Source organism: Canis aureus, chromosome 12, assembly GCF_053574225.1.
Source record: "Canis aureus isolate CA01 chromosome 12, VMU_Caureus_v.1.0, whole genome shotgun sequence".
NCBI lineage: Eukaryota > Metazoa > Chordata > Mammalia > Carnivora > Canidae > Canis > Canis aureus.
The window spans coordinates 59,111,566-59,126,933 of record NC_135622.1 but is presented as its reverse complement, the minus strand read 5'-3'; the positions used below and the strand labels follow the sequence as shown (position 1 = coordinate 59,126,933).

Sequence of the window (15,368 nt, the reverse complement as noted above, 5' to 3'; positions counted from 1 at the left end):
CCCGGCGCGGTGCAGATCATCACCTGTCCTCCCGCTCATGATCATAGGCGCCCACCGCGCCCAGCCACCGGTAGGGCCTCCTTCTTGGAAGTCTGGCCTTGCAGGTCTGTGTAAGCCCCCCACTCCGGGCTCCCAGAGCCTGTCCCAGAGCGCACCGACCGCACCCAAACTCACACATCTGTTTACCTGCCTCCCCTACAAACTTGCATCTTCCATCTTTGCTTCCTGTGCCCCCATTCTAGCAGGGGCCGCGGCACAGATGTTCACATGGAATGAATGAATGAATGAATCAACAAGCACATCTCTCCCACAGCGGGCGCTCAGTTGTCAATTGATTTTTTTTTAATATTTTATTTATTTATTCATGAGAGACACGGGGAGAGAGAGAGAGAGAGAGAAAGAGAGAGAGAGAGAAAGAGAGGCAGAGACACAGGCAGAGAGAGAAGCAGGCTCCATGCAGGGAGCTCGACATGGGACTCGATCCCGGGACTCCAGGATCATGGCCTGGGCTGAAGGCGGCGCTAAACCGCTGAGCCACCAGGTCTGCCCTGATGGTTGAGTCTCTTAAGGATACCTGACAACGACGACACTCAGCCGCTCGCCGTGGCTCAGGGACCCTGAGTGCCTCCAGGGTGATGACGTGTCCAAGCGTCCTCTCCGCCACAGCTCTCGTCGCCCGCCCCCCCCCCTTGCACCACACGTACAGCTGGGGGGGGGGGTGAGTCTGTGTGGCACCCGCTCTCGACTCCCCTCCACCCAGAACAGCGGCCCTCTCAGCACATCCCACCTGCTCGCTCAGGAAACAGGGGCCCGGTGCCCTCTGCAGATACCGCCTAACACATCCCCATCGGAGGGGAGGCTTGGGTCCGATTTCCTGGTCCCGGTCAGCGCAGCCCCTCCGCGGTGGGAGCAGTTTGTTTCCTTTCAGCCTCTTAGGAAGAGTCGCGCAGGCCCCAAGTTCTCCTGATGCCCCGGGGTCTCCACAACCCCCCTTCTTTCCCTGGATGGAAGCGGAGTTGCTCTGTGCGGAACAGGAGCCGGGCAGCTGACCCCTTTCGTAATCCTTGATAATGTTTCTCGGTCACTCCTGACCTTGCCCCCCAATTAAATAACCTCAATTCTTAATCTTCAAGAGGATCATTAACTTAGCAGGAGAAGAGAAGGGTCTGGAGCCAGGAGCAGGGGAAAAACGGAACCGGCTCAGCCCTGACTCGAGAAAGATCCAGTAGGGTCCGTGAGGCCGTGTCGTTTTACAGGGGAAAGGAGGAGCCAAATGTGGAGATTTAGTGCAAATGTCATTTTAGTGTAAATGTCAAGGCCACTTCCCTCCCTGGGGCCAATTCTCAATTTCCTGATCGATCACGGACCAGCTCTGAAAATGTCGATTTCCATTAGGAGAGAAACTGAAATTTCAGGGCATCAACATGGTGCTCCCCGTGAGCAAACTTCTCAAGGAGTGGCATGAAAATGAACAGAAGAGGAAATGTCTTTTTTTTTCCCCTCTCCTTTTTTTTAAGATTTTATTTATTTATTCATGAGAGACAGAGAGAGAGAGAGACAGAGACAGAGACAGAGACAGAGGCAGAGAGAGAAGCAGGCTCCATGCAGGGAACCCGAAGTGGGACTCGATCCCAGGTCCCCAGGATCACGCCCTGGGCCGGAGGCAGGTGCTAAACCGCTGAGCCACCAAGGGACCCTCCCCTCCCTTTTGAAATGACAATGATAACGTTCAAAATTTTTAGAGATTTCCAGAAGCAAAGCACAGACACGCGATAGGACGGGAGCAGACACGCGGTCACCTGGCCGCTCACACCGAGCCTGCCGCCTGCCTGGCCGCGCCGTCGCCTTGTCTCAGGAAATGAGTAAGTCGAGAGTCAGAGCGAGCCAACCTCCACATCCCACAGTCTTGTCTCATAAAATCAATTGATCAAAGCCACCAAATGCCAGCTGACGTTTGCTCTCTTCCCCCCCTGCTTTCTGGGTGCCACGAGGTCAGGGCGGCCCTCCCGAGGTCCAAAGGGACCGCGTGGCCAGCGAGCCTGGCGGCTGGGCTCTGGGTCTCTCAGGGCCAAGGTAAGAGATGCGTGTCCATCAAATGAGCCCGTGGACATCTGACATCACTCTTCATTCCAGAGACAGAAGTGTGTACATCCGGGTCCTTTTTGTTGCTTCTGATGGACACCTGTGAGCTGGGGACGTTGCCTTTATCACTTTACTTCTGCTGAGAATAAAATGAATCTGTCCATTTGTTCATTCCATCCACGTTAACTGAGGGCATTTGTGGGCTTGGCTGGCGCGAGGTGCTGGCGGAGGAGCAGTGACCCAGAAACACCAACCGGACCTGGAAGGCGCTAACTGTGTCCGCCGTGTGCCCCGTGCTCATCCAGAAGGTTCTTCACGCCTTGGGGGCACTCACTCTGCACGGGGCAGGGTGGGGACCTGAGGCAGGAAATGGCCTCTTCTAAGTGAAGCCTCAGGCCCCAAAGGGTTTTGCAGGTCTAAGTCTTAAATGGGGGATCTTCCCTCTCGGCCAGGGTGGGGGACAGCAGAGGTCAGGGGTGCGGTCTGCGCCAACGCGGTTGAGGTCCGGGTGGTGGGCTCAGGCCTGCAGGGGGACCAGGGACAGCTGTGCGGGGCTGAGCATTGAGAGGCAGGGATGGTGCTTGGAAGTCACCTGCTGGTGTTTTCCGGGCAGCAGAGCAGGGGCCCGGAGACTGCGGGTGAGCGCCCCCCGCCCGCCCCTTCAGATGCAAGGAGCCTGCTGTGTGCTCTTGAGCAGGTCACCTCACCCCAGGCGAACCCTCCATCCCCGGACCCTGCTGACCCCGTGGTTCCTTAATGTCCCTGCTCCCCATCCCAGGAGGACTCACTGGAAGGATCTCCTTTCCTGGAGACGTGTAGGAAAAGTCAGCCAGTTCAGCAGCTCATCTGGAAACATCTGGTCTGTGATGGTCCCAGAGGAGGACAAGAGATGAATAAGGGAAGGATCTGCCTCCCAGGTGTCCCTGGGGCCCAGCCAGCGGGGTGAGACCCCCAGAGGTGCAGGAGCAAACGAGGGAGCTGCCCCCTCGAGGGGGACCAGGGCAGCCTTTCAGATGAGGGGCTTTGAGAACCAGCTCGAAGGCCTCCTGCCAGCGGCGGGGAAGAGGCCTGCCAGGGCCTGCGAGCAGAGGCACAGGGTCACGGAACCCGGCGGCCGAGCCCCGGGAGTGACGGGATGCGGGGGGCCCTCCGGAGGAGGTCCTGCCTCCCTGTCAGCCAGGAGGAGCTGTTGAGAGGCTCGGAGCAGGAGGATGGTGGGACCCCAGTTTTGCTAGAAGACAAGGACTCTGGCCCCGCTTGTGTCGTATATAGACGGGCTGGGAAGAAACCAGAAGCTCCCCAGAACTCGTAACCCGGAGCCCCTGCGGCCTCGCGTGGCCAACCGCCACCCTTCACGCCCCGCTGTCCTGTCCCTTCCGTCTAATTCCACTCACCCTTAACCACAGCGCCACGGAAGTCTCCCTCTCTCCCCCCTAGAGCGCGGCGAGACTCACGTTTTATAACAACTGTGCCTCGTGTTCTTGCTTATTGCAGCGCGTCGGTGGAAACCCTTCATAGCCTACCCCGAGCCGGTTCACAGGCGGTGGCCAGGCCGCACACTTGCCCAGGGCAGCGGGGCTCACCTCCGCTCAGGCTGTGGCCCTGGGCGGTTAATGGTACCCCGTCCCTCTCACAAATGTCCTGCCGTAGAGATGACATTATGTGGCCACCCTAGTCCCTGCACCACTGCTTGGAAATCTGATCCTTGGGTTTCTGGAGGGGGAGAAGGAGGTACGTGTGTCACCCCCCCCCCGTTGTCCTCAACGTGGCCCTGCTTATGAGCTCCTGGAGGAGACACCTGGCCCCACTCAGCTCTTCATTCCTCAGCATGGCACAGGCTGGCGTGCGCAGACAAGACGAATGTCCCCTTTGCCCAAGGATTGGACAAAAACTGAGGAATAAAGGGAGCTGTGTACCCCAAATTCTCAGAAAACCCTCCAACAATTGGGGTGGGCCCGTCTGGAGGCAGCATGAGCACTGAGGACCCCCAGCACCTCACCCTCAGGCAGCCCCCTGGTGGGAGGCCCACCCCACCGGCTCTTCGAGGGTCTCTGCCAGAGGCCAGGGCCCCCCCGCACAGCTGCCACCTGCTCCCCGGGGAAGGCGTCCCTAAGGCCGCTGCGAGGCCGCAGGCCTGTGCCGCTCAGCTCTAACTGGGGCAATGCACAGGGTGACCTTTCAGGTTCTTTTGTGCCTATACCATTTTATGAGCCCGTAAACATGGCCCAGGCGGGCTAGGACACCGACAACACCGCCAGGACTCCGGGAGGCGTCACCCCCCTCCCACCCCGGGCCTTGGACTTTCACTTGGCACTTGGAGCTGGTTTTCTTCCCTCAACCAGATGCTCATTAACACGGGGGGCGGGGGGGCGGCTGGCTCGCAGAAGCCCCCCTGGGCCTGGTCCCGGGCGGCCTCAGAATCCCCTGGAGGGGAACAGAACTGATCCAGCAGGCCCGGGGAAGAGGCCCGAGAACGTGTGTCCCCAACGAGTTCCCAGTGACGCCGATGTTGCAGACTCCAGTGACAGTAGCTGCCCCTGTGTGCAGAGACAAGGAGTCCTCACCCCTGGATGCGGCCCCGCCTGCCCGGGAGGCCGTAGTCCCTCTGCTCAGGGGGCTCCCAGAACAACGCTGAGGAGCAGCCCAGCCCCAGCTGTGAGGGGGGCTCCGGGGGGGGGAGCATGCATGGAGGGTCCTGACCTTGGGGGCCAGGAAAGAGGGGTGATGAGGCGACACCCTTAGGAGCAAGCGCCCACCCAGCCCGGCTGGAAAGTGGGCCAAGGTGGAACCTGCTGGGCCTTCAGGCTAGTCAGAGTCGGGAGACGTCATCCAGAAGGTGGGGGGGGGGGGGCTACAAGGGATGGGAGGGGCCCGACTGACCACCAGACTTAGGCCAGGGCGGGAGCGACTTCCTGGGGGGACCAGGCCTCCCTCCCCGGAGGGACAGGGCAGCCCCAGGGACCCGGGATTGAGAAGGGACGGTGGCCCTTCATTCAGGCTGCTAGGACAACACACCGGAGACTCGGTGGCTTAACACACAAGCGTTCGTTTCTCCCGGTTCTGGGGGCTGGAGTGCAAGATCCAGGCGGCCGCACACCCCGTAGCTGCCGGAGGCTCTCGCGCTGCTTTGCCCCTGGAGCGCTGGTCCACGCGGGGGGTGCGGGGAGCACCTGCTGGCGTCTCTTCTCAGCAGGACACTGATCCCATCCTGGGGCCCCACCCTCGTGACCTCACCCGACCCTAATCGTGGGAGGGTAGCGCTCCAACACCCACATCTGGGAGGATGGCGGGAGGGAGGGGCGTTGAGTCGCACCCCAGGAGCCGTGGCACCAAGGGAAACGCTGCTACTTACAGAAATCAGGACGTCTTCGAGGAGTCGGGGAGTCTTTCCCCATCCATCGCTGAGGCTGTTCCCCGTAAGCCACGCTGTTCACCTCCAGGCGCAGCTTTCTCTCCAGCGGCAAACGCAAAGGAGGCGCTGTCGGTGAAAAATCGAACAAAACGCAACTCAGACCGCGTGAGTGTCATGGTTTTTTAAAAAGCGATCAGTTACCGGTTTCTCGTGATCTCTACGGGATCCAATAACATTCCGTATCCTTCCCCGACGGTCAAAATCCACTCGTGAACGGTTACGCACGTCGGTGCTTAGCTCTGGATGCCGCGTGCTTCTGTGTCAGCTCCACATTCTCCACCTTTCTTTAGACTCGGGATCCTCGCTCTGCCAACATCTCCCAATACACGTGGCCCTTCCCATTGATGCTTTCCCTCTGATTTGGGGTCCACTGGAGCCACGGATTTCTTCTTTTAAGAGGAGAGTCCCTGGGGCACCGGGGGGCTCAGCGGGTCGAGCCTCCGGCTCTGGGTTTCAGCCCAGGTCATGATCTCGGGGTCGCGGGACAGAGCCCCACTGCGGGCGCCGTGCTCAGTGAGGAGTCTGCTCGAGATGCTCCCTCTCCCTCTCCCTCTGCTCCTATCACCCTCCTCTAAAACAAATGAATCTTCAGAAAAATAAAATGAGAATCAGTGAACAGACTTTGATGCGGAGAATTTTCACGACAGCCACCCTTTTGGGTGCATCCTCGTGCACTGGTCCACGACCTCCACATCATAGGTGGCGGGTACGGGGTGCGGAGGATGAATGAGGCCCTGCTGTCCTGGCTCTTGTAGAAGGAGAACATTCCACGGGTGTGGGCACAACACAGAGAACCAGAACAGGTTGGCAGAAGAGAGAACGAGTGCATGAAGGCCATCTTCCCCATCGGCCTCCGCGATACCGGAACCCCAGCCGGAATCTTCCCTGCCCCCCCCTCAGGATGAGTCAGGCGCCCCCTCAAAACCCCTGCACCCGCAGATCCGCCGCTGTCATCCATCCCTGACACCCAGATCCTGCAAACTCCAGCGCTCGGTCGAGACACTAAAACAAAACCAAAAAACCTTTTGCAGTTTTCAAGCTCCTCTTTATGACCTAAAAAGCAAAATCTTTCTGGAGCACAACAAGCCACTTCAGCTGGAAAAAAAAAACAAAAACAAAAAACAAAAAAACACCAAACTTTAAAAGGCGAGGAATCCAGTGTATGTTCTGTGTCATGTGAACACCAAATACCGAGAAACGATCCCGGGCCGGGGGCCGGCCCAAACCAGCTGCTTCAAAGAGCCTGTTCTTTAACTGAAGGCTTAACACCATGACCCTGGAGACGCTGAGGGGAAACAGGCAGGCAGCTCCCACCCGCCTTCCGGGGAGGAGGCCCCGGCCGGCCCCTCCTGCACCACAGTCCCATTCGTAGACAGAGGTCCCGGGTCCTCCTGAAACAGCCACACTTTCATGCCACTTACAAAGCAAAAGCATAGCAGCTAAAGGTTCTCTCAGCTTAAAAATCTGGAATAAACGGTACCTTTCCTCCCGAATAAATAAAGCTGATAGGGTGTGTTGAGCTGTTTCCCTCTTGGCTGGAGGTTCGTTTCCAGCAGAGGAGGACAGGAGATGGGGGGGGGCGCGTGGGCAGGGCCAGGACGGTCAGGCCCGGACCCCACCAGGGGAGGATGCACCGCGCCTCCGACAAAACAGCAAGGGCTGCGTCTCCTAGCCCTTTGCCTGCAGAGGATAGAGGAAGGAAGACGTAAAGACACCCGGGGACGCAAATGGCATGAAATAAAGAGAAAACGCAGCATGTCATCACCGTCCAAACACAAAGGTCACTTCGATTTGTTTTGTTTTGTTTTTAAATGTGTCATTTGCTCTCTCGAGGACTGTGGGGTTTACATTCAAAAGTCAGCGAACTGATTTCCTGTGATTATAAGGGATCGTGTTTTTTTGGTGGGACATGCATGAGCTTGAGTGGTTGCTTCCCGTAGCTTCAATGTCCCCAAACACCAGGACTTTCCTTACACCGTCAGGTGTGGCCACTTCTCCTCACTGTATGGTTAGAGCAACCATCCGGAGGGGGGGTGGATCATATGTAAAAATGTGGGTTCTGAAGGCACGTTTTCCTCCTCTGCTAAGAAGCTGGGGGTCTGGGGAGCTTAAAGCACAACCCCAGGATTGCCCAGGAATCTCGACACATGGAAACCCTGGCCTTATTCCTCATCCCACCCCCAGGTCCTAAGGAAACAGGTAGGGGTGGGCGAGTCTACAAACCCATGTATTCCGGATGCTTCCAGATCATTCTAGCCGGGTCTTCCCCGGCAGTGCTTTCAAGAACAAAATGCGGCAAGGCCCCAGTTACTTCCTGCGTGACCTGCGATGGCTGAGCAGATATGGAAATGTGGCCCGTGGGCTCTCGCTCTCCTGTACTCGAGAATGATTTTTCCTCGCTATTGGAGCAAAAGCAGCGGCGACAGCACGTCCACGACCCTGATCCCCCCACTTCGTGGCTCTGTGGCCTCCGCCGTGTGGCTCAACCTCTCTGAGTCGCATTGAAACGGAGCTCGTGTACCTGAAGCCGCTCCCTTAGGCCGCAGTTAGAATTAGGTCCACGTCCCGCCTTTGCTCACGGATGGTTCCGAGGTCGCTAGGAGGGGGCCTGGAGCCCAGCGGGGGCTCGGAGAACACCTAGGGACGGACAGGCGGACGGCACGGCTGGAGGCCCGGCTCTCCTCCGGCCGTGCTACCCACGCTGGCGGCCCAGGCCGAGGTCAGGCCTGATTGCTCACACGCCGCCGTGACTTCCTTCTTTAAAACCAACTTTGTTTTATTACTGACACGCTTTCATCAGGTCGTTTGCGCGTTCATTAACTCATGTAAACATTAATAAAAGAAGCAAAAAAAACACCTTCCTACGTGTTTGCTCTTGCAGGAACACACAGTACGCGACCCCGGCAGCCCTGCAACCCTGCGGAGGACGCCCCGACACCAGACCCCTCGTTCCCCTCCTGCCCCCGCGGCCCTGCCTTCTGCAGAATGCCCGGGACCGGCCTTGGGGGAAGCAATGCCCTCTGCCCGCCGACGGCCGTTGCGACGGAGCCGGGCCGGGGGCCTCCAAACCAGCGTGCTTTCTCCCCGCCGCCGCCCCGCGCGGTGCCCGGTCTCCCTGCGGCGACTGCGGCCACGGACTGAGCTCCAGCGCGGCCCTTCTCAGCCTGGGCGACTTTGCTCCCCAGGGGACGCTTGTCTGCGGACATCTCCGGTTGCCACGGCTCGGGGGCGGCAGGGCAGGGGACGCCCCGCTCAGCAGGGCCCCACGGCAAGACCCGGCAGCCCGAGGGCCGCAGTAGCGAGCCGGGGGACCCACCGGGGCTGCGGGCCACCTGCAGGCCCGACCCCTAGCAGCCACCCAAGGGCTTGTCCCCGGGCATCTCCGTGCCCTCCCTCGTCTTCAGGCTTGGCGTGGATGGGCCCAGGCAGCCTGGAAGCCCACGGCCCGTGGGGCAGAGCCACGAGGATGGGGGCCCGGGTCCCCGGAGTGGCCCGCTTGGAGCGCAGCGGCCTGGCCGCCACTGACGCCCACTCTGGGGAGAGTGGCCACTCTCAGCATGCCCATGCTGCTGCGTGTCACACCACATATTGAGAACAGAACTTCTAGCGTGTGGAGGTGAGGACGCGCGTCTGGGCCCATTCGCTGCAGCCGTGGCATTGCCTTAGGACCGCTGCTTCGCGACGTCCCCCAGCAGTGCACCTAGGACCAGCGGCATCACCCAGGGACATCATGCATGCACCACCTGGGAGGGGGGCCTCGGGGTGCATCTCCCCGGAAATCAGTGTATAACTGGCACACGGAGCTCGCGTGTCCAGGGAGGCGGGCGTGCCTGAGGACCTGTGCAAGCCTGTGAGGGAATTTTGAAATGGTGACTCTGGACTAAGCCCTCTAATGGTCACGTCTGGCCACTCTAGTCCCGAAGGACCTCAAATTAGAGGTATTTATGCTCTGCATTCTGCAAGTCTAGTTAGCAATGTTTTCTCTTGTTATCTTAACTTGTCAAAAATTGGTAAAAAAATAAATGCAATTTTTATTTTATTTTTTATTTTTTGCAGATGCCTTAGGTCTGTCATGAGGAGTGGCTGGTGCCATTACAATGATCATTTATAAAAACACAAGGGTGGGGATCCCTGGGTGGCGCAGCGGTTTGGCGCCTGCCTTTGGCCCAGGGCGCGATCCTGGAGATCCGGGATCGAATCCCACATCGGGCTCCCGGTGCATGGAGCCTGCTTCTCCCTCTGCCTGTGTCTCTGCCTCTCTCTCTCTCACTGTGTGCCTATCATGAATAAAAATTAAAAAAAAAAAAAAAAAACACAAGGGTGTCTGCTACAAAAGCATTCTTTTTTATCTGAAGTTTCCCTTTCAACAGATGCCCTGCATTTCTCAGGCAGGCCTACCTACCGCGCACCCCAGGTATTCAGTGGGCCCCGCGCTCAGTGTCCAAAATGTCATTTAGAGGGAGGCGCCATGCGGTGGTGGCTTCGAAGGGGGAAATGGAAACAGGAGGGCCAGGTACGTCCCTGGTCCCTCGCCACCCGGCACACGCTCGGAGCGGCTGCACACGCGGTGTTCTCGGGGAGGTCCCGTCTTCAGCCTTCAGTACCTCCTTCCCGCCCCGATGGACTGCAGGACTTCTTCCCCCCGACGGCCACCACCAGAGCCGGGAAGCCGACCAGAGGAGGGGCGGGGATGGCATCGTTAAGAATATCTTATTTCAAAATGGCATGTGTCAGACGATCACAAAATATCCACCGTAAATGTTTTCTAAAAAGCAAGCATCTCTCCCCGAAATAATTAAACGGACCTGATACCCCTTCAGAGAGCCTTTGGAAGGAACTCAGCGCCAAGATTAGACGTGGGGGGGAGACGGGCGTGGGGCCAGGCTGGCGCCCCTGCTCCTGGCTGTGGGGACGGGCTCGCGGCAGGGAAGCAGGGACAGCCAGAGAGCCTCCGAGGGGCAGCAGGATCAGGCCCGAGGTGCCCTGAGAGAGCTCCAGGATGTGGACTGTGACCATGACGCGCAGGCCAGGGCCTGGGGGGCGGGGGTGCATCTTAGCAGTTTGGAGGCCCTGGCTCTCAGCCGAGCTCACCCTCACCCCCACCCTGGGGTCCAGGTCCGTGAACTAAGAGCCCTGCGAACAGCCCCAGTGCCATGCGCAACACCCAGACCTGCTCCCCGCCCCAGGCCCCTCACCTGTCCTTCCTCCAAAGGCCTTCCCGGGGCCCGTGCGGTTTGACAGCAACGGGCAAAGCACCGAGCTCCAGTCCCGACTCCCAGGTGACCCCTGGGCCCTGTGGCTATGGGCTTGCCTCTGCACTCAGTTACTTCATCTGCAAAGTGGGAGTCATGCTCCCTGCCTTACTGGTCAATGTGGAGTCACAGAGTAGCGTCAGTGGAGTGCGCTGCATGGTGCAAAGGCAAGGTGCTGCTCAGAAAAGATGCCATTTTATTTTATTAATTTTTTTAAAGTTTTTTTTTTTTTTTATTTGATACAGCACACAGAGCGGGAGAGAGGGACAGGGGCAGAGGGAGAAGCAGACTCCCCACTGAGCAAGGAGCCCGATGCGGGACTCGATCCTGGGACCCTGAGGTCATGACCTGAGCCGAAGGCAGACACTTCACAGATCGAGCCTCCCAGGTGCCCAAAATGATGCCATTTTAAAGGTGATTGAGGAGCATTTGTGCTGGCTCACTCTTCATACAGCTGCGGACAGACTTCAGCTCCCGGCCTCGGGCTTTGCGGCAGGAACCCCCCAGGTTCTAAGTCAGTCTGGGCTGGAGCCTGAGACTCCGCATTTCTCAGCATGCCCATGCTGCTGGGTGTCACACCACGTTTGGAGGAGTACAGATCAGGGTTCAAGTGCTCTGTCCAGCCTGCCAGTGGATTTACACCTCAGTACACAGGTGGGAGAGGGCCAGGCCCCCTGGGCTCCCGGCGACCCACCTGGGGCGACACTGCAACCGGCGGTACATGGACTCACGGGGCATAAAGAAATAAAGGGCTGGGGGATCCCTGGGTGGCGCAGCGGTTTGGCGCCTGCCTTTGGCCCAGGGCGCAATCCTGGAGACCCGGGATCGAATCCCACGTCGGGCTCCCGGTGCATGGAGCCTGCTTCTCCCTCTGCCTGTGTCTCTGCCTCTCTCTCTCTCTCTCTCTCTCTGTGTGTGTGACTATCATAAAAAAAAAAAGAAAGAAAAAGAAATAAAGGGCTGGGTTGAAACCACCCCCTGGAAGCCAAGGGCCCAGGCTCAGGAGGGGAGAGTGCAGGAGCCCTCAGAGCCCTCAACTCACCTTCAACGTCCTCTCCACACACACACACACACACACACACACACACACACACACACAGCAACAGCAGCAGCAACCAGACCAACTGAAACAGCTCTGCAGCTAGCGAGCATTTTGCTCTTCTGCATTTCTCCTCCCTGGGAATATGGGCTCATCACTTCAAAGCAGGACTTAATGAATTGTAATTACACCAACCCACTCCTGACTCCTCTCTCAGGCTCAGAAATGGCCACACTGGGATAGTGTCACGGGGGGAAGATGGAAGCTTTTGGGCAGCTGCCAACGGCGACTACCTACGGGGCGCCCAGCCCCCTTCTTGGTCCAAGCTACCGAGTCCATGCCAGCGGTGTCTTCTGAAGGGGAAGCAGTGTCCCAGGGGGTCCCTGGAAGTTAGATCAACAAGATGTTGGGACAAAGAGACTGCCCCAACCTGCAAAGCATAACCCCTCCACACTCAAAGTCTTCATGTTGTATGAAGAAAAAAATGTCAAAATCTCCTTAAAATCTTGGTGATGAGGCGTGATACCTCTGAGATACTTGTATGATACAGTTTCTAGAATATCTGGAGGCACTGATTCTTACTCCCACCCTAGGGAAGCTGTGTAGCCTACTTCCAGACACCCTCCTCCACCACTCAGCTCTCCCATCCTCCCTAGGGCCCTAGAGGCACTTGGACCATAAATGGTCGGTTTGGGTTCAAAACATATAGTTATCTTATATGGCTATGAAGTCTGTACCCTCAAGAAAAGTTAGTAGGGATTCTGATTGGTTAAGAAAAAGACCCACACTGGGGCGCCCGGGTGGCTCAGTTGGGTAAGCATTCGACTCTTGATTTTTGGCTCAGGTCATGATCTAAGGGTCTTAGGGTCTAGGGACCAAGTTCCATGTTGGTCTCTGTGCATAGTAAGGAGTCTGCTTGAGATTTTCTCTCTCCCTTTGCCCCTCCTTCCACTCACACACTCTCTCTCTCCAACAAATAAATCTTTAATAATTAATTGATTAATTAATTAAAAAGACCCACACTATAACCTGAGTATATACTGGACGCCAAGATGTCAACTGAAACATCATTCATTTCTTTTACAATTAATGCACTCTTGTTGGATGTGGAATATGCTATTTTGTGCACTATAAATAATTTGTTGTAAAACTTTCGGGGTAAAGAAAACCCCAAATAATGATAAGTGATCACAATTAGATGATATGCATAATATGCAAAATTATACTTAGAAACTCTGATCCCACTCCCCCACCACCACTGGCCCATTTTCCCTTTTGGTGGCCATTTAGTTATCAATGTAATAAACCACTCCAAACATTAGTGGCTTCCAATGACAACTTCTCTCATAATCTTATTGCTTGGGTTCCTGTGAACAGTCTAGACCCCTTGGAATCTCTTCATGGGGAATCTCTTCTTTTTTTTTTTTTAAACCATCTAACTCTTTATTTTGTAATAATTATGGATTCACAGGAAGTTGCAGCAAGTCCCATGTACGCTTTGCCCAGTTTCCCCCAGTGGTAAGCATTTCCGTCGCTACAGTCCTTCAAACCTGACATACTGACAATGGCACAATACAGCTAATTCGACTACGGACCTCACTCACTTTCACTAGATATCACATGCATTCATCTGTGGGTGTGTGTAGATCTATGGAGTTTTAGCCCAGGTACTGTGATCAATACCATAATCAAGATTCAGAACTGTTCCATCAGCACAAAGGAACTCCCTGTTATCCCTTTATAGTCACACATAGCCCATACCCCCTCCAGTCCCTATCCCTGGCAATCATTAATCTATTCTTTATTTCTATAATCCTGTCATTTAAGAATGCAACCATATAGTATGGGACCTTTTGAGACTGGCCCTTTCATTCATCATGATACCCTTAAGGTCCACCCAAGTTGTGTGAATCAAAGTCATCTGTTTCTCTTCATTGCAGAGTAGTATTCCACGGTACAGATGTTTGGTTTGATCACTCACTCGATTGCAGGACATCTGGGGTATTTCCAGTTTTTAACTATTACAAATAAAGCTCCTAAGAATATTTGTGTACAAATTTTATGTTTGGGCAGTTAATGATTGGGGTGGGGTCAGTATTTTTCTGAGCCACCAAAAAAGTCTCTCAATGATCAATTACAAACCTGCTCCCAAAATGTGAGGGGGGGGGGAGAGAAAAAGAAAATCTCAACAAAGAAATGGAAGATTAAAAAAAAAAAGAATGAAATTGAAATTTTAGAGCTGAAAAATACAACAAGCAAAGCAAAAGACCTCATAGGATGAGCTCAAAAGTGAAATGGAGTGGACAGAAGAAAGAATCAATACACCTGAAAATAGAACAATAGAAACTACCCAATCTGAACAACAGAAAGTAGACTTCCAAAAAAAAGATAAAAGGCATAGTGTCATAGACCCTGGAGGGACTCAGGCAAAGATCTGAAGTTCATGTCGCCAGGATCGCAGGAGAGAAAAAGGTGGTGCTGAAAAGATATGTCAAGAAATAATAGCTGAGCTTTTTCCAAATTTGGCAAAAGATTTAAACCTACAGGTTCAAGAAATTGAGAGAACCCCAAACTGGAAAAAACTCCATGCCAAGCTACATCATAAGTACACTTCTGGAAGCTAAGGACAAAAGAAACAAGCAGAGACAAGCACCACCTTTTTTACAGAAGAAAAAGCCATTTGAATGACAGCAGATTTCTCATCAGAAACCATAGCAGCCAGAAAGAAGTGGCACAACATGTCAAAAGCCAAAAACAACAACAACAACAAAACCTGTCAACCCAGAAGTTTAGAGTCAACAAAAATATCCTTCAGGAATCAAAGAACAAGCAAGACCTTCTCGATGCAGGAAATCGAAGAGAACTTGTCACCCACAGACTTACCCTAAAAGAATGTCTAAAGGACACTCTTGAAACACAAAATAACCATAAAAGAAAGAATATTGGAACAGTAAGAAGGAAGAAAGAATAAAGCAATAATACTAATAATAATGTCGGTAAATATAACAGACTTTCTTGTCCTCTTGAGTTTTCTAAAAGCAAACGGAGCAGTCCTCAACAGGTCTGAGATGACTCATTCCTACCTAGTGCGCCAACTGCCCCAACTGCAGGGTTGATTTGAGAGGCCAGTGGCTTGCCAGAAGCTTCTCGGAAAGTGGTTCCTTCCCCACCTGCACCAGCCTCTCTCCTTAGGATACTTGCTCAAAAGGCCACTGTGGTCTCTAGGCTGCTCAGCACACCCCCGAATCAGAATTCTGAGAGGTAGGCTCCAGGACTCTGCGTGTAAAAGTGATTCCCACAGACACTAAGGTTTGCAAAGTCATCAGATCGTCTGTTAACCCAGGGTCAGGCCCAGCCGCTGGGAGTCACCCTCTGAGGAAGGTGAGAACTAAGTGCTGGCTGTGGACACTCCAGGCCGGCAGCACCGGAAAAAAATTCAGGGTAAAAAAGTAATCAGTATTGGCCCTGGGGTCAAGGTCACACACTTGTGCACTGTCACAGGGTCACGTCCTAGGGATTTGGGCCCACGTAGGATCTGTCATTCATCTGTGCCTCAGTTTCTTCCTCGGTAAAACTGGGACAG

The 15,368-nt window shown here is 55.1% G+C and overlaps 1 long non-coding RNA gene across 1 annotated transcript; it reads right to left on the bottom strand.

Moving 5' to 3' along the window:
* Positions 1-384: 384 nt before the first annotated feature.
* Positions 385-7,162, bottom strand: LOC144324727 (uncharacterized). Its single transcript, XR_013390157.1, has 4 exons — positions 6,975-7,162; positions 5,435-5,560; positions 2,871-2,943; positions 385-2,605 (listed from the first exon to the last, which is right to left on the bottom strand). It is a non-coding gene; the product is annotated as an uncharacterized LOC144324727 (long non-coding RNA).
* Between the last annotated feature and the right edge of the window lie 8,206 nt (positions 7,163-15,368).